Here is a 26,110-nt window from a genome sequence, read left to right on the forward strand (position 1 = left end):
TGCAACCGATCTATGAGGAAAAAAGGACGGTGAAAAAATACAACTGGCCAAGTTTGAGGATTAAAGTGGGAAAGAAGTGTGTAAGACTTCAGGCTCAGTAGAAGCTCAATCCATTACTGAAACTTTTACTTGTTCCTTCTGTCTTTGAGTTTTTAGCGTAACTTTCCCCTAACTACAGAGGCTTTTGAATGGTTTCAATTAACACAAGATATCATATTTATAACCCATTTTTCTCCTCATTGCTAAAACTGGAGGCCACCTGATAAGTCCAAACTTGGTATAGGGGGATATCAGTGTGAAAATTCACACATTCCTTACACTAGCTGTCAGACACTTCTACAATTTCAAACAAGTTCCTCTTCTTAACCTTTTATGTTTAAACAGCATATTACTAAATTTCATGCCTGGATCTCTAAGTTACCTAATAAGTAAGTTTTTTCTTTTTTGTTCTCTGGCGCCACTCTAGACCATATTGGTGTTATCTAATATGCCTCTTCTAACTTGTGTGGTCTATATGAATTGGGCTGCTTTCAAACTCGTTTCAGTTTCCAAGAAAACATTAGAAAAAGAAATCCACAGCTGTTAAGAACTGCCATCAAAATATTATCAAGCCCTAAAACAGAAGCAGAAATGCATGGCTCTGATAGCTCTCTAGCCAATTACACAAATCTGAGGGGAGGCCCTACTCTCAGCCACCTATATGGGATCTAGTGCCCACAAGGACAGCTCTTAATACAGCTTCATTCTGCTCAGCTGGATGCTTTAAAAGTAATCGCAAAGCAGGGAGAATAATTCTTAAAAAGCAATAATCATACAGAACAACCTAGTGCACTGCTGATGGGAATGTAAATTGATACATGCTCTTTAGAAAGATACTAAACATATGCGTACTCTATGACCTAGCAATCTCAAACTTAGGTAAATATCCAGCAGGAATGTATCTATTTTGTACACTGAAAGGCATGCACAAGAATATAGAGCCTGTTTTTTTTGTTGTTTTTTTTGTTTTTTTTTTTAAAATAGTTTCCCTGCTGTTTACTGCTAAAACGTACTAATTCTTTTTTATGTGTCTCTGGCAACACGAGGCAGTAAAGAATTAAAATGTGGATCTGAGAGTGGCTCTGTTATTTGCAAACTTTGGGAACTTGGACAAGTAACTTAGCATCTCTGGGACTGATTTGTGAAAAAAGAATGGTGAAAATACACAACTGGCAGGGTTTGAGGATTAATGTAGGAAAGAAGTGTGTTCCCCAAACGGGAAACTACCCAAATGTGTATCAAAAGGAAAATGAAAAAATTGTGGTATATTCACACAATAGAATATTAAACAGCATTTTTTAGAAAGCATTGTTACATCCAAAATATGGATGAAACTCACAGACTTAATATTGGTTGAAAGAATTGAGATATAGGCGTATACAAATTACATGGCTCTAATTTCATATATTTCAAAAACAGGCAAAACTAATCTATTGGAGCTAAGGATACACTCCCTTGAGGGATGGTGTAAGGACTGAGGAAATGTTCTGTTTCTTAATTGGGTACTGGTTACAAAACTGTTCTTTAAGCTCTATGCCTGATATATATATATGCCTGATATATATGTATGTATGTATGTATATATATATATATATATATATATATATATATATATATCAACTATATATAAAATAAAACTTTTTATTGAGTATTATATATATATATACACATATATATATATATAATACTCAATAAAAAGTTTTCAAAAATTGTAAATGGTTATAAAAGTGTATGCTCGTCTCTAAAAAGATCTAGGAAAAAGCAAGAAAAAATGTCCAAATGATAGGGAGAAATCTAATTGGTTCATCGAGTCAGCAAGATCACAAGTTCAAGCAGAGATTCTTCTGTAGACTGCGTATTTGTGCCCGTTATCCCTCATCAAGTTCATATGTTGAAACCTAATTTCCAATGTTTTGGTATTTAGAGGTGGGGACCTTGGAAAGTGATTAGATCATGAAGGTGGAATCCACAGAAATGAGATAAATGTCCTTATTAAAAGAGACCCCAGAGAGTACCCTCGCCCCTTCTATCATATGAGGACACAGTGAAAAGGTAGCTGTCTATGAACTTGGAAGTGGGCCCTTGTCAGACATCAAATATGTTGATGCCTTGATCTTGTACTTCCCAGACTCCATATATGTGAGAAATTTCTGCAGTTTTCATCCAGTCTGTGGCATTTTTATTATAATGGCCAAAATATCCCTAACATATATGGCTACAATGACATTATTATTACTACTATTACTACTACTACTAGTACTAGCACTATTTATACTACAACTTTTATGTCCATATAGGCGAGGCACTGTATTGAGGCTTCTTCGTAAACATGATCTCATTTAACCTTACCTACCACCCTATGAGAAACTATAATTTCCATTTCGCAGGTGTGGAAACTCACTTCAAACAGGTTAAGCTACTCATCTCAAGTTGTTGGAAGACCCAAGATGTGGATGATCACTTACACTGGTGATCTGTGATACCCCTAAGTCTAGACTGTGGGCTTCCATGAGCCTTCTCTTTGGCTCCAGGAAAAACCCTCCCCACTGCTGTGTGAGACGACAATGGCTTATCCCTCTGGCATTCACTTTCCCTCTGTGGGTTCAGGTTCGTTCAGCCTTGTTTTTCAGTCAGTCTGTGAAGTACTGACTGTTTAGCAGTATGGCCACATCCGGCTCTACTCTCGCCCACACACATGTGGTTCAGTTCCACCGAGTCCAACGTCAAGGCTGCCAGGCTGGATGGACGCCAGGGACACATTGTGACTGCAATTTGCCTATTGGAATTATCAATGTGATTGATCACAGAAGTAATCCAATCCCCTGCTTGCTTTTAGAATTTACAAAGGTCGATATGAGGGTATGTGTTTTCTGAATTCCCAGAGAAGTCCAATTATTTTTTCCTTGTAGACTTATGTAAAATTATTTGTACTCAACATCAGCAAATTGATGGAGAATTTTTTTATAGTGAAGAGGAAGCGTGTGGTCACTAGGTACTTATATTAATGGTCTTTAGAGAACAGCGAACCTCTGGTCGAATCCCAGCTAAGCCACTTACTAAGCCCCATCTTCTTTACCTAATTATTGTGGAAAATGCGTTCTTTCATCAGAGAATTATTAGAAAGATAAATGAGATAATGTATGAAAAGCACTTAGTTCAATCTCTGCCATGTGTTGCACTTTTCATGAGTGATAAATCCATACACATAAACACGCACACATACAATTTATTTAGCATACTGTATAGTAATATCATGAATTATATGCACATACATTTGCACCCATGTACCCTCACAGAATCAAAGGTTTGTGACTTCTTAGTCTCCTAATAGCTACAGTAGTAAACCCTGCTTCTGAAAGTTTGGTCATGTGGGAGTTTTCTAAAATAGCTGAGAATTACAGAAAAAAATATAATTATGAACAGCAGTATAATAAATAACTTGTAAAGAAGCAAAATAGATTTTAAAGAAATTTGAGTGTCTAAATTCTGAGAATTCAAAAAGTGTGAAATCTGTCCAGCACCACATATTTCTAGGCCACTTAGTCAAAATAACAACTTTCGTTCTATGTGTAGCTTGACCTGCATATTATGTTACTCATTTATAGAACACTTTGAGGTGAATAGCTCTTAACAAGTCTATGTGTAATGACCTTTTAATCGTTGTCTTCCCTTCTCTTTAAAAACTACAAGCACTGCAGTCTCCCTTTTTATTTTTATGTGACCTCCCAAAGAACTGAGAAGAGAATGTTCAAATAGAAATTTGCCACACCCACAGCTATGCTCAAGAAGCTAATTCACAGCAGAATTAAAGAAGATTCTGTTCCCTTTACAGAGTCTTCAATGATGTTTAATGACTTCACTTCCTCATTACGATTATCTTGCCCCAATACAGAGAAAATAATTAGACCTTGAACATGGCAATTAAAACGCAGATATCCTGAGCTCTGGCACTTCTAGCAGACCAGCAGAGTATTAAGGAATATCATCACCCTGTTGGCAAATTTCGAAAAAGTTACAGAGCACTGTTGAGGAAAAAATCATTCACTGGCAAGTATAACCTAGGAGTTTAGATGTTGTAAGTTCGATTTCCTAAAAAGCATACATATATATGATCTGATGCTTTTTAATGCTATCTTATTTCCTTTAAGTTATGCACTAATATTTTATTTCCAAGGTCTGTAAAGGTTATTCTTCCATGATAATGTTAACTATACTAAACAAAACTATAACCTTGGGTTATATACATGATCAAGTAACTTTATGTTGTGAAGATGACACATAGAGTCTATAAAAATGCTATTTAATTAGACCAATAAGACTTATTTTCAAAAGAAACTAAATATGCTTCTTTATCGGCTGGTGGTTCTTTGGTTTCTCACTGATGCACATTAAAAGACATTAGAATGTTTGGCACAGAAATAAGTGTAGCTACATCAATCACATAAGCACACCTCAATCAGTGTCCATGTTAATACGAGTAAGACAAATTTCTGTTTAAGGCCCAGCGGTCCTCAATCTTTTTGACACCAGGGACTGGTGCTCCTATGAGAATCTAATGCCTGATGATCTGAGGTGGAGCCGAGGCAGTGATGCAAGCTCTGGGGAGCATCTGCAAACACAGATGAAGCTTCACTCTTTTGCCCGCTGCTCGCCTCCTGCTGTGTGGCCTGGTTCCTAACAGGCCATGGTCTGGTACCTGTCCACAGCCTGGGGGTTAGGATTTTAAGCCACCCAGTTTGTGGTACTTTATTATGACAACTCTAACAAATTAATACAGGTACCAAACTTAATTTCAATTTATTGCACAATGAATTCAACTGTATATTAGAGGTGTTCCAATTTGAGTTTATCACTTTGGTGAGTTGTTTTACAAAACCACATTTCACTTGAGGCATACTCTGACAAAAGATTTCTTTTTGCTTGAATTGGAACTTTATTGTAGAATAGTCTACTAGGTAAGAAGCCGGGGCATCCTGATAATAGTGAGTGAGCCATCATGGAGGTGGATCCCCCAGCCCCGTAGTCCGGCCTTCAGATGCCTGCAGCTCCTGCTGACATCCTGACTACAACACTTGAGCCAGGGCCACCCAGCCAAGTCACTCCTAAATTCTTGATCTACAGCAACAGTGTGATAGTAAATGTTTGTTATTTCAAACCACTAGAGCAAAAACATATAACTAATAAGTCTATCTGATATTCATTTTCCCTTTCTATTAAGAGAAACTTCATTTATTATTCGGGTGGAAATTTTTAGTGGTAAAATTACACTTCCCAGCTCTGTGCAACCTGAATTAACCATAGAAGCACAATTGTGGCAACAAAGTGCAAATCGAAATTTGCTGAGGATTTCTAGGAACATTTTGCTCTCCTATAAGTATGGTTTCTTTCATCCCACCTTAAATGTCTGAGGCTGCAACAATCACCTTACCACTTGGAGGGAAAAGTCAAGGAAATCATACTGACCTTGGCCCTAACATCATTGAGCTGCTGAAGCAGCACCAGAAAGTGCCTACCTTTGAACTGTTATATGAAGAGAAAAAAAATTGTTTAAGTCATTTTTTAGTCAGTTTTCTGTTACCAGTAACTGGAATACAATCCTTCCTGATGAAAGCTACTTCTCCATTTTATGTCATTTTGGGAGTTCTGGCATAGCCTCTCTGTTTTTATTCTCAGAAAATATTATTCATTCACTGTCATGAAAAGTATTACCATTTAAAAAAAATCTTCAGAAGAAAATATTTTGCATATATCATCTCTATCTATATTATTATTATGGATAAAAAGGAACTACTAGAAAGAGAAAAATAGAAAGGGTTTAAAAAAAGAAAACGAGGAAAGGGGGAAAAAAGTGTCCATGATATAAAGACACAGATGTGGAAAAGAGAAAATGATAAAAGGGAAAAATACAGTCGAATGCCTATGGAAAGACATTATACTTCCAGGGATAATAGACTGATATGGTGTTTTGAAGTTTTGTTTCAATTTAAGTGAGTGATCTCATCTTTGGTAAATATAAGACAATAATATAGCATATGTGACACATATCTATATGTCTCTGGAGTGAATTTGTTTGACCTGAATCCTAGATCTATCTACCACAAGGTGATATCACTTCCAACAAAAGAAATTGGTGTGACGATAATTAATTAATATAATTTAACCATTAAAGTGTAAAAACATTTGTTGTCTCCTTCTATGATGTCAAGTAGTTTTTAAAAGTTATGCACAATGAGATCTTTGTAAGCATTCAATTTCTTTTCCTAGTGTTTAAATTTTGACATTAAGTAATAAAAGATTAAACTTGAGATCATTTTGATAACTGTAGTTCCTAAAAACAAGATGTAAGGTGATAATGAATTGAACCTTTGAAAACATATAGAGTTTGTAGGTACTAGTTATTTTATGGGTTGCATACACACACAAAAAATGGAGATAAAATGGAGATGAAATAAATATACCAAAGAAAATTTAAGTGAGTGATCTCATCTTTGGTAAATATGAGACAATAATATAGCATATGTGACACATATCTATATGTCTCTGGAGTGAACTTGTTTGACCTGAATCCTAGATCTATCTACCACAAGGTTATATCACTTCCAACAAAAACTCACAGTCTCTGGGCTTCAGTTTCTTCCTCTGTAAAATGAGGAAAATAATTATACCTATCTCATAAGGTATTATGATAATCAGGTAAGTAAGTCTATGCAAAGTATTTAAAACAAGTCTGGAACGTGGTCAACTACCAATGTATTTATTTAATTACTATTTTATGAACACAGACCTAATAATGAAATATCTAGAAGTGAACATCATCTGTAATTGTTTAGCAAACAAATGGAAAAATTAGAGTGAAGATGTAGAATTAGTCAATGAAAAAGTGTGAATCCACAAAAATATTTGAACCTTAGGGTAAACACATGAAGTACAATCACAGTTTGTAGACTTAGATTTTAAGGCTTAAGTTTCACGCTTTTTTTTCCCCCTAAGCTGAAAAGAGAAATCCTAAAATCAGGATAAACCAACTACAGTCAATTTCTACCACCATCCTCTCCTGTAGTCCCTTATTTGAAGATGTGTGTATCATTCTAAATATTTTTTCTTACATTTTATGATACAAATAAGAAATGTTCACAATGGACTCATCAAAAATACAAAATAGCAATAAACAGACAAAAAACATAAATGTCATCTATATTACCACTATCAGAGATAAACACTGTCAATTTGGTGTGTCCTTTCAGACCATTTCTATGCACTTTTAATAATGTAAATAAATAATGTATATTTTATACTAAAATCAAATCATGCCATTCATGCTGTTTATAATCTGATTCTTTTATTTAGAGCTATGATTTTCATGTCAATAAACATAATTTTTATAGCATCACTTTCAACGTATACTACTTACAAATCTTTAGAAATTTCCTTCTACCTTAGGTTGGAAGTTAAATTAGTTTCTGGGTTTTTTCCATTATTAAGAATACTGATTGTTTCTTATAGTTAATAGTTTTGCACATGCTTGAGATAAATTGCTGGAAATAAAAGATTTATAGGCCTTTGACACATGGGACATTGCATTCCAAAAATGCTGTACCATGTGCTCTTTCTTATGTGCTACTAATAGGTATCAAAAAAAGTGACCTCAAACCAGGTGCAGGTGAAAGGTTGGTCTAAAATGGAAAGAAAAAAAAATATTTTATGGTTAAGAAGTCAAATAGAACCCAAAATCACTTCGAGCATTTTGACTCTCATGCAAACCCAGTGATTTGATCTTGCATAATACAAGACCAGGAAGTAAAAGAGTTAAAACTGAAACCTTGTCCGACAGGTATTTTAAAAATGATGCATCATTGTTCTTGTTTAAAGCAAGAAAATTTTATGAATAATTCATCCGACCCTCAACAAAAACAACAAAATGTTTTTACACTTTCAAATAGGTGTTAAAACAGAAACTGTTTTGCCAAAAGTAAATAAGTGAAGCATAAATTTCTTTCCTGCCAAGACAGAAAAGGTTCTATGTCACAGCTGGGTAAGGAAATAAGGTGCACTACCAGAAAATATTCTACGGGAACAACCTCTTTACACTAAGGCAGAGGTCCCCAACGCCTGGGCCTCTGAGGACTAGTACAGGTCTGTGGCCTGTTAGGATCCTGGTCACACAGCAGGAGGAGAGAGCAGCGAGCAAAGAAGGCTTCATTTGTATTTTGCAGCTGCTCCCCAGAGCTAGCATCACCGCCTCACCTCCATCTTAGATCATCATGCATTAGATTGTCATAGGAGCACTTGGTCCCTTGTGCCAAAAAGGCTGGAGATCACTGTACTAAGGAACTCAAAGAAAACGCTCAGCAACCAACCAGTTCTATTTAATATTTATGTCACATGAAGGATGACCAACCACCCTGAATGGGATTTTCACTTTCTAACTGCACTGAGAGGGAAGATTTCCAATGGCAGAAACATATCTCTTTGGTAAGTTCATCAGTGCTTAGGTCTTAAGGGCACCACTTCATACTTTAACAAAAGGTCATTTCTAAAATGAGGTCTAAGGCCTATTAATAACAGGTTAAAAACTAGCTTAAATTCTGTCTCCTGTCCCAATCAAACTCAAACATCCTTTTATTATTTTCTTGAATTACAAAACCTAAAGGGGACCGACACCTTCACTTCCTTCTTTTTGAAAAACAAGTTCAAGGTACTCCTCAGGGGACGTTGGTCATAAAGTTACTATCACTGGTATTCTCTGATTTTGATGGCTATTCACCCGATAAGACATGCAATGAAATGCTCTCTTAAAAGAGAAAAGGTTCACATCTAGCTAAGTTTTTAGAATTCCAAATAAAAACAGGAAAATCAAACTATTATGAATTCCTGAATTATTAGGAAACATTAACAAACATTATCCCTTTGGGTACTCACAGCAACCTCAGGAGGTAAGTAAGACAGGCAGGGTTACTCCAACTTAATTAAAGAGGCAACTGAGATGTAGTAAGATTGAGCAGATTCCGTAAAGCACAGCAATAAATAAATGGTGAATTGAGTAGTCAGTCCCCCTTCTCATTTTATGTATATTCTGCATTCAGGCATATTGACATTTAGTATCTTTGATCTGCCAAGATTTCTAACTAAGGGGTATTACTTTCTCACTTGTGTTTTTAATGTTCCTCTCAATATTTCATTTTCATTTCCTTCAACTTATACACCATTGGTTCCAGCTAGTGTTTTGTAAATCAATGCTTCCATGCTAATTCTGGATACTTCTTGACCATACCTACTGCGTTTGTTATAGTTAGTGGCTATATCAATGACTTAGTGGGAAACATTTAGGTATCATTTACAGTCCAGTTAAGTTGATATGATCAGTATTGTTTAAGCACACGCTTGTAATAGAGTTGAAAATTGTTTTGAATATATGACAACACAAAAGGAAAAATGATCTTGCTTTCCTCTGCATTGATTACTATATCCTCATCTGGACTGATGAATGAATACAGCATTTAGTTTAAAGAACAAGTTCCTTGAAATGGTAGAACGAATCTATCCTATGCAGGGTCCTTGGAGCACAATCTTTATGAATATGTCTTCTCAACATCAAGTATAAGCAATCACTTTTCCTTTTTTCTCCATATCTGCTGAAGTCGAGATACGCCTCAGCAATAGCCTCTTTTTTTTCTAGCTATTGTCTACAGGCTACAGTGAGGTTTACAATATCCCTCTATGTCAAAAGACTTCCTCATAAATATCTAATTGCTTTTTGAGATTCATCCTCTTTTTTCTTTCTGCAGCTGCCATAAAATTTGCCTTTTACCACCCAGTGTTCACTTTGTAGTACTTCTGGGAGGATCACTTAAATTTTTTTGTCAGCCAAAAATGATCAAAATTGCACACCAGAGCAGAAGAAATGACAGACAGAAGGATCACAGCATATTTAAAAAATTACTTAGGGATGCCACTCTACATGAGGGAAGTGCAATGGGCAGGCAGGCACCCATCACTAAGAGCGTAACGTGGCATTCCCTCTACAGAGCTGGCTGACTGTCCATAAGAAAAATCCATAACTACTACACTCTTCGGTGTACACACACACACACACACACACACACACCATTTTAAATATAAAAATATTTTCTGAAATAAAAGCTATAAGTAAATGAGTGGTATAGGGGAAGTTCTGAATAAGATGTCAGGTGTATGATCTTGAATCTAACGAAGAGTTAAAGAGGCAATGTGTAAGAAAGCAAAGCACTGTGGATTGAGAGGCAATTTCCTAGATCCAGGAGACTCTCCAACTAGCTGTCAGAAGATTTTCAAACTGGGCTTCATAAAGCATCCAGGGCTCCCAGGAGCCCACACAATAGTGACTATGGGAACAGCCATGGATGTTCTCATGTAGACTCAGACAGCCAACTAACATCATGGAGAACAAGACCTGTTTCATATACTGATTTATGTTTAAGATTTTAATTGAATACTGGTATCTAAGGCTTTTTTTAAATGTAAAAAAAAAAATAAACAAAATTCTCTAGGATCTCTTCCAACTCTATTATTTTACTCTCTGATTCTCATGGAAGAGAAAAGAAGTGAATGGATTCATTCTTACCATAAAAGCAATCCTGTCTTCTAAGTTTTGGTGAATTACTAGCATGGTTACATTTAAGGATGGCATGTTACAAACATGGTCATAAAAGTCAGTAGCCCTCAAGTTATCTGATGTTTCACATTTCAACAAAAAGTCAGGAAGAAAAGAGTATGCTGATGAGATGTGTCAGTAGGGAAAATGTAGCAGGAGGGAGACTTGACAAAAGTATAGGGAATGGTAGTTTTTAGTTCTATCCTTATAGCAGACCTATTCCTGCCAACTCCTGTGTCCCATCAGAGAGAGAGAGAGAGAGAGAGAGAGAGAGAAAGAGAGAGAGAGAAGAGAAGAGAAGAAGAGTAGTGAGAAGAGAAGAGAAGAGAAGAGAAGAGAAGAGAAGAGAAGAGAAGAGAAGAGAAGAGAAATAGAGAAAGGAGTTGTCAACCTGATTGTTAGATGAATTACTAATCAAGTCACATTTCCGAATGGATGGGGCCACTGTTTCTTAAAATGTACAAACACACACTCTTACTTAATCTGTATTCTCGAATTTGAAGAAAGCAGGAGGTGCTGCTTAAAGCTTGAACTAAAGCTTTCACTGGACCACTAGATACTAAAGCAGTACTCTGATGCCCACTCACTGCCCTGCCTTACATAGAGCTCTTGGGAGCTCTGCCCTGAAGTACCGTTTTAGCTAGAAAGGTGAGACATTCCTGGGTTCCTTGGCTATCAAAAATTCCATGCCGACTGCCTCAAAAAAAGTTGAGAAAAAATAAATATCCAGAATACAACAAGAATGTTCAGGTTAAATTGAAGCTATCAGTATAATATTCATCCTTCCTTACGTAGTTGGACATATTCATAATAATTTGCAGTTTCTAGACACTCAACTTCTCCTCTAAGCTCAGCAATATTCAAGGCCAGTCTTAGGAATTTAGGACAATACTTGCTGGGTAACTTTCACTGGGATGTGTGGTAATGATAACTTCTTGTCACCCAGATCATAGAAGCTGTTTAAGGGTAAATAAGAACACACAGGGATCCAAAGGGTGTAGTTCACAGGCCACGCTCTGTGGGTGAGGTCAATCATTTTTATGACTTGTCAGAGTTTCTCCTACCATAAGTGTGTGTGTGTATAAATATATATGCACACATGTAAGGAGGAAATGGTGTTAATGAAGGCTTGTGAGGGTGAGATCCATGAAGAGAGTCTGGAGCAATCCAGCCTCCGATAGAAATGAGATCCAAGACAGGGAGGGAGAGGGAAGAAATATCCCAAACTTTATCTTCCCCATCCCTCTCATTTTTTGCCAGTGCCTCTCAGTGTTAAGGCTAAGCTACTGTCGATGGCATAAGTCAAATGGCAAGGGCATCCAGGTAACACAGTCCAAACTATCAGCTTTTCGGGCATAGATTAAGGCAGAAAATGGGTCTGGGAATGTGTATGTGTAGTGGGGCAACTGGAAAAATTCAGCACAGATCCTCAGTCTAAGAAAATACACATGTGCACAGATGAAATTTGTGGACACCCTGAAGGTTAAAAAACTGAACATATTAATGACTTTCAAATCTATATCTGCAGGCTATATCTTTATGTTTCTCCCAAATCCAGATTTTATATATACAACTACCTACTAGAAATCTTCTCTCAAATATGCATCTCAAATTCAGGCTATTCAAAACAGAAGCAGTTATCTTCCTCTTCCCCGTAGACCAGTTCCTTCTCATTTATTCTCTTTTCTATTAACTTGAATCAACCTGGCCGATCAATTCAAATTTTTCACTCCTTTTTCCCTTCACTAAATTCCATCAGTGACTAAGTCTTGTTAATGCCACCGTCTAAGTGTCTCAGGAACAATCCCTCTTACTGTCAATGGAATTGCTACCTTCTTGATACAGACCTCCATCACCTCCAACCTGGACCACTACTCCTTTACACACTCACTCTACCTCTTACTTTTTCCCATTAGTCTATTCTCCACAAAGTTATGGAATTGCTTTTCTAGAAAGAAATCCCATCATGCCATCCCCTAGTTAAAACCTTTCAGCTACTCCCTTTTAATTACAGAAATCCAAATCCACCCAGATTTTAGTATATATACACAAGTTTTGTCTTCCCTATTCCCTCATGACCCTTAAGCTCTAGCAACACCAAGCAAGTGACACTTTGTTTTTTGCCTGGTGAGTTTTTGTTAACTTTTTATTTAGAACGAATTTTTAAATTTCAGATAATTTGTACAAATAATACACAGATCTCCTATATAGCCTTTTCTTGTATTTTTATTCATTCCCTAATATCCATTTCCAGAATATCCTTCTCTGGTCTTAACCCTAATTTTGTGAAGCTCATTTCCCTCCGTTTTCTGTGCTGTTATTTTTTCTGCTCTCCATCGTAATTGCACTTTCCACAACATTCTGTAGTTTGTCCAGCTGTCTGTGTGTCATTTAATAGGCCAAGTTGCATACTGACATGGACAATGCATCACTGGAGACTACTGCAGAGCTTACCTTCAGTAGGCACCCAAGAAACATGTACTGTGTGAGTAAATGTCCTATCTTATGATCAAGAAATTTAAAAGATGTCAGGGTAGATGGGTATGTGTGTATGTGTGTTAATTTGGTTTATTTTTTTATTATTATTAGTCATCCTATAAATTGCCGCTAGCTCTTCTCTATTTCAAAAGAACAGACGAAGAAGAAAGAATCTGTCACTCTGTGAAGAGACAACATGATCCCACTCCTGGTTAAGTGTTCTCAGCTTCTACAGACACTTGAGAACAGATAAGTTCAAGAGTAGGGAATCCCTGATGTGTTTACATGATGCCCTGAGTGGAGGATTGTGATAAAAGTGCTACACGGTCTCTGACAGGCGCGGAAGAAACTGTCAATTACTCTTGGGGAAGGCTTTGGATACCTTTCAGAGCTAAGAAAGGTGCCAGGCAATGAAGTGAGCAGCTTCATCAGAGGAAAAAATGTTAACCTCCTAAGGCCTTGAAAGGGAAGAGAACAGATCTGAGTCACATCTACCAGCAGAGGCCATATTTGGGGATGTCACATAAATCTACCTACTATGAAATGGAAAGAAATTTGGGAGAACACAGATTCACACTGAGGAAATTTACCAATGATAAGATATCTAAGTATGTGCTGATGTGTCTTCACTGTGGGTAAAACTTCCTTCTAATACTTCGTAGCCCAAATGCTTGTAAATTACAAAGAGCACCTAGGTTTGTGTGGGTGTGCATTATAAAGGGACACCTTAGACCCAAGGGCAACCAGCATATTTTCAAACTAAGCTCATCTACAGCTCTATCAAGTGAATACTTCATTTCAGATTGGTGGCCTTAAAAAGCAGTCACAGAAAAAGTAGCCCAGGAGAGGAGGAACCTAAGGAATATAGAGCAAGTGTCACAATTCAGCGCTCTTAGGTTTAATCTAGCATATCAATGAGCTGAAACAATGAGGATCTTGGGAATAAAAAACAAGCTTAGGTAAGAACTACTTTGGATGGTGGGGCAGTAAACTTACTGAAAAAAATGTATAAAATTTTGAGTGTTGCCCAAAAATGGAGTATAGTCACTAGCATAAGTATGATGCTGGGAATTATATGCAGAATGTGTCACTTTTTAAAAATTTTAACCTCAGAAATAGATATCATGATTCAACTGTTGATAATTGCAGCAATGGGAAAGTTTCAATAGATTGTATCTAAAAAGCCCCCAGCAAACATTTATTGGACTTTACTTGCTGAATGGTTTTCACAGTTATATAAAATTTCCTATTTTCAAGAACCCCATTGTTAGCATCCAGGGCAGAGAGCTTAACAATATCCAAAAAACTATAAATACAAAGAAAAAAAGCAGGCTGTCCAACAGAGGCAAAGACAAAATGATATGAGGACAGCTGGGAAAATCAAGAAAGGTCCCATGGAGAAGGAAGCATCTGAAATGGAGTTTGAAAGTGTAAGATTTCAACAGTCTGAGTTGTGAGATGAGGAGGGATCAGAAACAATGAGGAGGAGTTCCAAGAAGACTGCAGCCAACAAGCTATACTACAAAGGAATCCAGACAATAAGTACAGAGAAGACAGCAAAAATCTGCACAAAGGATATCTTTGTTCTTTCAATAATAGCAGTTTTGGTTAAGTTGAATAAATAGAGCTCAATGCTGAACAGCTGAGATTGTAAATTGGTAGTAATAAGGTGAAGATAATGAACGAGGACATAGTTTCTAGCTGTTAGGTAGTAAAGAGAGGAGAAGAAAAGTACAAAACATAAAGGGTGGATGTTCATTTTGAGGGAGGGATAGAAGAGAACTCAGAGTGATTCACAGGACAGAAGGACAAAGAGAATCAGCTGGCCTGGAGGATGCAGCATGTGAGGGAATGAGGTCCCTCCCGAATGGGACCGAGGTAGAAGGACTAAGGAGTAACATACTGCATTTTGTTTTAAATGTATGTAATTCTTGATTTAGAAGACAATGTTAGCAATAATAAACATGAATATGAAGAATTTCCACTAATATTGTAATAAATGACAACAAATAATAAGAACTAATGTTAATTAATTATGCATCTGGGCCCAGGCTCAGTACTTCACACTTAAAATACAATTTTGAATCATTTCTGTACATTTATAAAACTAGCTAACCCCAGAGTATGTTAGAGCTACAATTTTAAAGTGCAAGAACTTCCAAGATTGTAAACACCCAAATTGCCAACACCTTGAAATAAAGAAACTGCCATCTGCTCAGGATCCCTCCCTGCCACCACTCTACCCTGCCCCTACTGGACTGGTAACATGGGGATCTGAGTGATCCAATATCCCTTTATCAGAAGTTCTTATTTTCCCTTAGGGGTTCTGTGCAATACATGAATCCTCCACACCCTTCATGACTTCAGTACTTTATGGCTCATTTGGTGCCACTTCAGAAATTCCCTCTTATTCACAAACTTCCCTTAATCAGGTGCTTTCTTTTGCCTTAGCTCTTGTCCAAATTATCTCAGAAAGATCAATCCACTTTATCTTTTGCTCTTCCTCTCTTCTGTTATTTATTCTATTTTTAAATCAAACAGGACTTTAATCACATTAATAAATGGAAGACTATCTACCACTAATCTATATTGACAAAAAGAAGGAAAAACTTGTATATTATAAAGTGAAATCGTGTAGTGCAATAAATCCTACTCCTTTTAAGCATAGCCACAATTTCTCTTGAATCTACATGAACCTCTATATCTACATCTCGATCTTCTAATTATACCATTTTTATCCTAAGCTTTAAAATTGAAAAATGGTAATTGTTGGTCAATTTTTTTCTACTTTAAGATATAAAATAGTATTTTCTCCAATCTCTGACTGTAAATTAATGTTATTTCTTCTACACTATGGATGAAACAAATTTTGTGGGCTAGTCTAAGATTCCAGTCCATTTAGAAAATCGATTGTTCATGAAAATGAATTCTGTGCTCTAAACAATTTATAAATATACCTTTTTAATATAATATCTTTGTATATTGGAAAATGAGAAAAATTAAAGCATATTATGATATTGTTATGCAAATGATGACATGGAATATGTAACTAAACATTAGAGATCCTTTTCTTCTTTTTTTTTTTTTTTAGGCGAGGCAACCCTTGGTTGACTTCACAGATTGCAAGGACCTTGTTAACTTACAATCCCTTATTTTTTATTTTTTATTTTTTATTTTTTCTGCCTACAGCACCTGGTCTTCCTAGGTGGTCTTTTATCCAAGTACTAACCAGGCCCGACCCTGCTTAGCTTCCAAGATCAGACGGGATTGGGCTTGTTCAGGGTGGCATGGCTGTAGACGAGATCCTTTTCTAAGACCATTAATTAATTTTTCTTCTAGATCAATTATGCTATCAAATATTTTTATTTTATTCTTAAAATCTCTCAAATCTCTCATTAGTTTCCCCTTAAGGATTCTGTGAAATACATGAACCTTCCTCACGCTTCATGACTTCAGTTCTTCGTGGCTCATTTGGTGCCTTCTCAGAAAATTCCCTCTTATTCACAAACTTTCCCTTAGTCAGATGCTTTCTTCTGCCTTAGTTCTTGTCCAGTTACCTCAAAAATATCAATCCACTTCTTCTATCTTTTGCTCTTCCTCTTTTCTGTTGAAATGTTTAAGAAAATAAACTCAAATATAAGATACAAAAACATATTAAGAGTACAAGACTTCCCAAAGTCTACTTTCAATATGCCAAATAGCATATCAAAAATGATTTATAAATTCTTCTGTTGTTCTAATGACTTGAAAATTACAATGAGCCAGGGAAGCAATCTATATGGTAAATAACGAATTCATAACCTACCTAATTTCAAAACGGAATTCAAGTCAGCTTAGCAGAAAGCAGGTTACATAAAATTAAATATGAGCAAGAAAAAGGAGAAAATAAGAAGAAAAGCAAGATAGAAAGACTAGGTAGATTCATATATAGTTTCATACATAGATAACTATGGGCTCTCAGTTTTGGTTCTTAGAGTTCTAGAGGTCAAACTAAAGAGGAAAAATGATCAATTATAAGATTCACAATGTTTATAAAGTAAAAACTAATACAATGGTACTCATCTAAGGATAAGAACAACTATTTCTGATACTGAAATCCTAGAGAGATCTTTAGCATCTTTAATGATACTCTTAGAATAATGCTAATGGTGGGATCCATAGTGCTGAGAATAGATATTCTCCACACAAGTGGAAACACCCCAAAGCTTACTTGGATAAAACCAGCTCCATGACAGGCTATCAAAGTGCTGCCCAGGGAATGGGTACCCCAGTGGACATAGTCATAAACTGCTTTAGATTATTTTTGATAATATATGGACTAATTATCTTTCAGCCAATCTTACATAAATATTCATTCCCAGTCCATGTTTTGAAATGTACCGAGCATCTCCAAATTCACATGCCTGGATTCAACTACTTATTGTGGCTGGGGAAATATGAGACTGCATGCTTTAATAAACAGTGAAGGTCAGAGAGGAATTCTGGGTATGAAATTGCCATTGACAATCTATGCAGATTACTCCTGCTTTATACGATAAACAAGCATTGGTATTATCCTAAAATAGATAATGATATTATAAATATTTACTGAAATGAGTAACAATACTATATAAATCCAGTGGTACAATAATAATCTGTTGGTTAAACGCACACACAAAAACAAGGCACAAGAAAACAAATTTCTATGCTTATTTTTCTCTTTTAATAAATATGAAATCAGCGAAGTTTATATTCAGCCTTTTAGAAAGAGCCATATTGGAACTATTTTCTTTAATAAGATGTCTACCCAAGAAAATAACATTATTGTTCAAATTGGTGTTTTGTAATCTCTTGAAACTAAATGAGGTTTACTATTCTAAATTCCCTAGGTACATTTCAAAGTATTTTAGATTTGAAGCTCAAAGTTATCTAAGAGTGCTTTTTCATTTTGTTTTGTTTTTCAATTTGCTACACGGAAGTGAATCTTGAGTTAGAGTTGTCACTCCATCAAGGCAGACCCATTTATGCCTTGATTACTGAGCAACTGTCAGCTGAGAAGTAAGTCAACATTCTCTCAGGACAAAGATGACTTTGCCTTTGCTTACTGTAAGCTATTTTTAGGGTCATGAAGTCTTAAAAATATCATGGTACTTGTATCTACAAAAAGAAAATCCAAAAAATTTGGTCTGTTGTGTGTTCAGCTCAACAAAAACTATGATCTAAGTTCATATTATTTCACCATTTTCTTGGCATCCCTCAAAATAATCAATTTTATCTAAAAATGTTTCATATGAGGGGGTTTGTGGATTCTGGAGTGACAGAAGTTACCTGCTTTTAAATGTACAATAAGTCAAAGAAAATATTTTTCACAATACTTGCTCTATTGGGCAGAGTATTTTGGGGGAAATTATTTTAGGGCCCCAAAGCGTTCAGTACATGGGTTTACATGCCATTTTCAATTTATAGTCCTGCGCATAACAGTGACAACTACCAGATACAAAGAAACACTAAGTCAACTAGACATTGAATATCCTTCTCTCCATGCTCCCCAAATGAGAGAAAGTGAATGTAAGCAACCACTAATTGACACAGATATACCTACTTTCATAATCTATTCACTATCTTAATAATCCTTTCACAATAATTTATCTTGTAGTGGCTGAAGTTTGAAGCTGAATTAGAAGAGTACTGCCCTGACTTCTCTTCTATGAAATTGAAAAAAAAAAAAAAGGTTCGGCATATGATGGATATTTTCAGATAAATTATTTCCATTTTTATAATGTAATGCTGGATGATATGAAGTTTAACATGATAACTAGAAATATAGAAAGTATGTATGGAATGTGGATAACTTACTATTGATAGCTGACCTTTATGGAAGTGTTTTCATTGAGAATAATTTATGTGGATTTCCACCTTTTTGGCTGTTATTATCTTAAATCAGCATGAAACCAGGGATTGAAAACTGATTTACTTTAACGACATGTTTCCTACTACAAAATCACAGCTCCCAGTTTGAGAACGTAAAAATGTAGATTTGGACATAATGTTTTAGAGCACGCTTCGTGCTTGTATGCTGCCACAAGCACACACACACACACACACACACACACACACACAACACTTCAAGTACCCAAGTCCTCAAATTGCCAGCGCTGCCAAATGTAATGCTCTTCCCCACTGATTAATTCAGGATTGTATAGAGTTATGGTCCACGGTCTAGTGAATCCCCTTTAACTTAAAATCTGTTTATTAAAGAAATTGCATAGTGATAACTATAGAAAAATATTACAAGCTATCATATCATCCACGATGCTGTAATGTAAGGGTTATATTTTCTTTTTTTCTCAATATGACTTCCTTTAAACAGAATTCTTCTGGTGTAATATGCCTGTATAAGTACGAGAAGAAAGTAATACATAAAAATAGAAAGTAAATTTGAATTAAAAATAACTTTATTGATATTAATAGTAATCTATTTATGCCCTGATAATTCTAAGGTTTTCTTTATAAATATACATGCATGTATACACACATACACATACACATACACCTACACTTATACATTTATAATAATATATTGAGCATATTTTATGCACAAGGTCCTGCAGTTGGTGCTGGTAAGACAATGACAATCAAAACAGACATGATCCCAGGTCTTCTCAAGCTTGCAGTCCAGTACCTGGAAAGATCTTAATAAAATAATCCCACAGCAAAATGCAAACTCATCACTGTGATCAGCAATGGAGATATATAGTATGGTTAAAGCATATAGTAGAGGTATGTGGTTTAGCTGGGAGGGCTGGACGAACCTGTTTCATTTAGGGGCAAGGGTTCTTTGGCACAGGAATGAAGTAGAATCTCAAAGATGTAGGAATGAAGTAGAAACTCAAAGAGTAGGAAGTAACTAGGCAAAGATAGGAAGATGTGTGCAAGTACGGCTCTGAAATTCACGGGGAAATAAACACACATGAATGCAACCCTCAAAGAACGGCGAGCCAGTGGATACATATAACTAGCTGCCCATTCCTCAGGCATATAATTTGGGTTCCTATTATTCATATTCCCAGAGGTCCTGTAGAATCAAGCCGCTGTTGCCTATAGCAGCAACCTTAAAAAAGCACTCTTGTAATGGCTTTTCATTCTTTTTTTGTTTATTCTCCCCGCTTTTTCACTGCTACTTCTGGCTCCACTTTCTAAAATAATGCCCTATAAAATCCTTGTCTCATGTTATGCTTTTTGGGGAACTGTAAACTAAGACATTAAGCATGACATGGGATGAGATATGGACCAAAATATATAGGTCCGTTGGCATATATTTTACTATTCATTCAATAGGAAGTCACTGAAGTATTTTTAAAGGAGAAAAGTATTTGACTTGATTTTCAACAAGATCTTTCTGGCTGCACTGCAGAGAACAGGTCAGGTGAGGACAAGAGATATGAAGTTCAGAAGTTATTGCCATGATCCAGGTGAGAGAGGATGGCGGATATAAATAAGGAGGAATCACAGAAGTAGAAAGAGGCAGATAAGTTTCAGAGCTCTTTAGGTAAAAGTAACAGCGTTTAATGATGAAAGAAAAGTGTTAAGAATGACTCCTAGTTTTTTTTGGCTTGAATAACTTGATGGATGTGGTATCATTCTCTAAGCTATGATACTTACGTTTGGAGTGGAATGGGGGAAATATTAGGAATGTTGAATCTGAGATGTCTTTGACATACTTTTGAAGATCTATAAAGCGGGAAGTTAGATACGATTCTAGAACCCCGAGGAGAAATTTAAGCATTTCTGTTTCATCTTTATTTTGGTGGCAATGGGATCCATGAACATGGATGACACCAAATATGACTACAGATTAGATGATAGATAGATAGATAGATAGATAGATAGATAGATAGATAGATAATAGAAGTATCAGGTCTTAAGGGTTTTCAACCAAGTCTTGAAGAAGCAGGACTGGCAAAGAAGACTGAATAAGGTGAGCCAGAGGAATGAGAGGGAAATCAAGAGAATGTTTAATCACGGAAACCAGAGGAAGAGTACCGCGTCCTCTTTCTACCCTACTGCGTGACAAGGTCCGGAGATGGGGACAGAGGCTTCAAGGAATGCATCGTCAAGAATGAGGACGTGGCATGTGTTTAGGGATAATTGGTTTCTTAGAAACGATCCTATTAATAGGGGGAATTTGGGTAGCACAAATTCTAGTAAGTGTAAACGCTGTACAAATGAATTTCCTCAAAATTGGCTCAGAGGAAAACATAGTAAATTCCCCGCGTATGGAATCAGCTCTAGTCACCCTGACGTGTCCAGAATGAGTAAACCCTTTATTTGAACAATTATTAAGAGAAATTCCTTTTGACGCGCCTCTTAAAGATGTTATGAATAAATTATAACAAGCTGAATTACTAGAACCAGTTTATACTCCTGTTCCCACGCAGTTAGTAGAAAAATTAGTAAAGGATAAGAAATTTACTCATAAGCCTGTGCCTACTATGGAAGGGCCTCCTTTTGTGGCCTACTGGATAAATGGAAAACTCTGGTATCCACCTAGGGGGGCTAATAATATGAAAAGATTACCTGATCTTCCTTTGCCTTATACAGGAGCTCATAATAAAGATAGTATACATATAGTGAATAAAGATGGAATTCATGTGCCTTATAGTAGTTTAAGTTTCATAGAAAGGCTGGCTAGGTCAGGACCTCCTTGGTGCTTAAAAAGCAAAGGAACAGAAACTTAGCTTATGAAAGCAGAGTTGTAAAACTGATTTTTATAAATATTTTCCTCATTACTGCACCAAGGAAACTTTTGAACAGCTATGAGAAAGGTTCAGCTTGAACTTTAGATATAGCATAAATCAAATAGCATTTAAAAGATTTCTTCAGGCAGAAAGAAGAACAATGTCTGCCCATAAGCCAATGCTTGCTGTTATGAATACATCTATCTATCACCTTTACTTAAATCAAACTGTATCTTACGTAATAGATATAAGAATTAAAAGTTTAGATTGTTCCATCAGGTAGTTCTGTTCTAATGATTGAGAGAAAAATGTACTAGTTAATCATGAATACTAATAATAATATACTCTATAAGATTTTCTGCTTCGCCTAACCACAGAAATTTAACTCCCTGCTACCTTAACTACAAAGTATAATGAAATGCCAAAATAAAACGTATAAAAGTTGTACTCAAATCACAATAAAACGGAACAGTGTCACACCGTCTCTGAGTCGTGTAGTCGACTGTCTCCCGCGCCGACGCCTTGCCCACCTTCGGGGCCGCCTGGATCCTGTCGTGGCTGGACCGCGGCAGAAGAGGGTGTTTTAGAAAAAGCAATAGTGCCCATTACTACTACAGAAGTATGTAAGATTACCATGATAATGTTCTTGCCCCAATTCTTTACCTCCACATGCATTCGCATTGTTTACTATTTGACTTTGCAATTTCACCCACTAAAAGAGGTGGGGTATATTTTCCCATTTGTATTTATTTGGGCAAGTCACTGGCTTTGGGTAAAAGAAAAAGGTAGAATTGATGGCATGCAATTGCTAAGCATTTCTACTTGCCTTTTTGTACTTCTGCCATTCTCATTGTAGGACATGCCTGGCCTATCCCATGAGCCCCAGGAGAAAGACAGTGCAACAGAGCCTATGGTCCAGCAGACACATAAATGTAAGAGCTAAGTAACTTAGTTTTTCTCCTTGAAGTTTTGCCATTTTTATTATGCAGTAGACACAATGACTAAAAATCTATCTGCTGGATTAAGGATGTAGGTCATTAATCGGTGTAGATCAGTTTTGCTATGGAGAGAAAGAAAGGAACAGGGTAGTGGAAGAAGCGCATGGATCTAAGAGAAGTTGTGTGTATGTATGTGCTTGTTTGTCTTAAATGGCTGAAGCCTAAGCATGAAAGAGCTAATGGGAAGAGAACAATCCCAAGAAGAGGAAGAAACTGAATATCTAAGATAAAAAAGGATATATATCAGTGGTCTCCAACCTTTTTGTCACCAGGGACTGGTGCTCCTATGAGACTCTAATACCTGATGATCTGAGATGGAGCTGAGGCGATGATGCTAGCGCTGGGGAGCGGCTGCAAATACAGATGAAGCTTCACTAGTTCTCTTGCATCTCACCTGCGGTGCAGCCTGGATCCTAACAGGCCACGGCCAGGTACCAGTCCTCAGCCCAGGGGTTGTGGAAATCTGATATATATGATAGATAGCATGTGAGAGAGTAGGTAACACGTTATGAAAGTTCACATGAACGATGACAGAAGTTACGGGTGAAACTGGGAGGCGTTGTAAAGGAGCCGTGCTGGGTTCGTGGATGCTAGCTCCAGGTAATGGTGTATTTTTTTCTTTGTGTTGTGCTTATTTCCGTGAATATGAAACTCAATTAAAGTGCAGTTAAGATTTGGAAGTTTATTCTCTTAAGTGTCATTTATAGCGATATAAGATCTTACCATTATTTAATCAAAGGCCTCACTCGTAAGGAAAAAAATATTTCTGCACCTTGTACATGAGATCTAGTATAGAATGATTAAATCATTATAATATTAAAATGAAAAGAATAAGTAAAAGCAGATGTATGTGTCAACAACCAGATTAGTTATTTGTTTTATTTATGAAACATTTTTTAAAAGATGATGTTACCAGTTTTGATGTTTCCTGTATTTTATCATACTTTGATTTTTATTAATTATAAAATAACTAATTAGAACACTTCAAATTCTGATGATAGTCAAATTCTAGACTCACATGATACAAACTTAAGAGGTAAGCGAAACAGAATACTCAATTTTTTTTTATTTTTTTATTTTTTATTAAGTTTATTGGGGTAACATTAGTTAATACAATTATACGGTTTTCAGGTATACATTATAATTTGACATCTCTATATTCCATTGTGTGTTTACCACCCAAAGTCCAGTATCCTTCAGCTACCATATATTTGATCCCCTTTACCCACTTTGCCCTCCCCATCTCTCTATATTTTTTTATAAAAATTTCTTATTTTTGAAATTCTATTATATTGCACAATTAAAGTCACACCAAGATACTTTTTTCTATTGGAAAATTAATGTTTATTCCTGATCAGAAATAATGCTAAAAATCTATCTTTGCAGGCCTACCTAATGCCAAACAAAACATTCTCATATTCCTGAAATGGAGTCATTATCTGAGAAGGAATAAACATACAATTTAGAATTCATGTTTTTTACTCAAATTTTCTGAATTACATATTCAGTTACAAATTCCTACTTTTAATTTTGACTGAAAATCTGCACAGTACTTGTTCACACTTCCTATCTGTGAGATTTTTGAAATTCAAAGCAACACCATATAGTAGATTAAGCTTTAAAGTTTTTTATGCTTAAAATATAATATTCTCTTTAGAGAGATGGTAACGTGACTCTGAAGGGCATTTTCTTCTTCTTCCTTCCTTCTATTTTATTTTTCTTTTCTTTCTTTCTTTCTTTCTTTCTTTCTTTCTTTCTTTCTTTCTTTCTTTCTTTCTTTCTTTCTTTCTTTCTCTCTCATCTATTAGAAAATCTAAAGTGTAATGATTTACATAAAACTATCATCCTTGCACTGAGAAAGTCTGAGTACATTGCCAAGACAGCACTTATTTAAGCTCTAATGGCAAATACAAGTGTGAGGGGGATTTGACACATTTTTATTACATAATACATGACATACAATTACAAAAATGGTAACAGTTTTAACTTTCATGTGTGCTATACTTCAATTTCTCCCCAAGTAAAATGAAGAAGCCCTGAGAAAACACTGAAATGTTGCAGTAGTGTTTGTATCACTATGTCAAGTGTTATTCATATGAGACAAGCTCTGAAGAGGTAGACAAATGAATGGAATCACAAAACAATTGCTGGCTAAAACAGTTCCTTTGTGAATAGTCTGAATCCCTATAAATTAATGATTTAAGTGGCTAGAATCAAAACTAATATCCGTATTGGTCTAATGTCTACACCCCAGTTTTCTATGGATGTACCCAGTCCTTCTCAGTTGCTCTGGACAGTTATGGGGCATGGAGCACAGAGATGCTGACTGTTCTAACAGCCATTCCTGCTTCCTGCTTAAGAACCACAGTCTGCTCAATGAAAAGCCAGGAGCAACTCCTTCATCTGTGGAATTCTAAAGATAATTCATGTTAAATAGCACTAACTACTTTGGAAATTGTATAGACGACTGGTACAATTTTAACATGGAAGTAGACCAACTTCTTGAGATAATATAAAGGCTGTTTAGGATCCATCTTTCTTACACTTAGCAACAAAATATTTAAGTCAATTTCTTTTATTTAACGGTTTTGAAAATCTCCTCTGTATTTTACTTGTTTTTAATAGTTGAATGTATGTTTTAAAAGTGATCTCCTTATGCGCAGACATGTTAAAATATATACTTTCTGCTTCTCAATAGTTCATAAAAATATTTACTGAGCACCTGCTAAGTGTCAGCCACTGTACCAGGCACTATATCCAGTGGTTAATGAGCTATGTACTTACTGTTGTGACAGAGTAAAAATAATAAAAAGCAGCAGTAAAATATGCTGTGAGAGTGATTCTGTCTCAGAGCCTGGCCCAGTCTGAACAGAGATGTTTAAGGAACGATGAGTAGGAATTAACGAGGTGATGAAGACAGAGAAGAGCACTCAGACAGAGGAAGACAGCCTCACCGAGGCCTGTCTATGAGAATGTTATATAACTGGTATGCCTGTTATACAGTCTCATTTCTAAGATGACAATGGTTTCCTTAGGAAGTCATCTGCTTTCTTCAATAGAAACATTTCACAGTCACTTCCCTTCCTCCTGAGACAATTCTCTAGAAACATTACTGGTGAAGTCAGATCCAGGAAGCCCAGACTGGCCTGACCTACGATTGACATGTGAATACTGTCCAGGCAGAAATGCAGGAGAGAGCCATCTACTGACATTCCTTCTATTAAGAGTTCACTTTCTCTCCCATTTAG

At 36.1% G+C, this 26,110-nt stretch overlaps 1 protein-coding gene and 1 pseudogene across 1 annotated transcript in view; both read right to left on the reverse strand.

Moving 5' to 3' along the window:
- The window catches only part of MACROD2 (mono-ADP ribosylhydrolase 2), a 1,804,338-nt gene that overhangs the window by 1,128,343 nt on the left and 649,885 nt on the right, over window positions 1-26,110 (reverse strand). The window lies entirely within an intron of this gene.
- On the reverse strand, window positions 16,328-16,446 carry LOC120612093 (uncharacterized; annotated as a pseudogene).

This window comes from Pteropus medius, unplaced genomic scaffold, assembly GCF_902729225.1.
Source record: "Pteropus medius unplaced genomic scaffold, Ma_sr-lr_union100, whole genome shotgun sequence".
NCBI lineage: Eukaryota > Metazoa > Chordata > Mammalia > Chiroptera > Pteropodidae > Pteropus > Pteropus medius.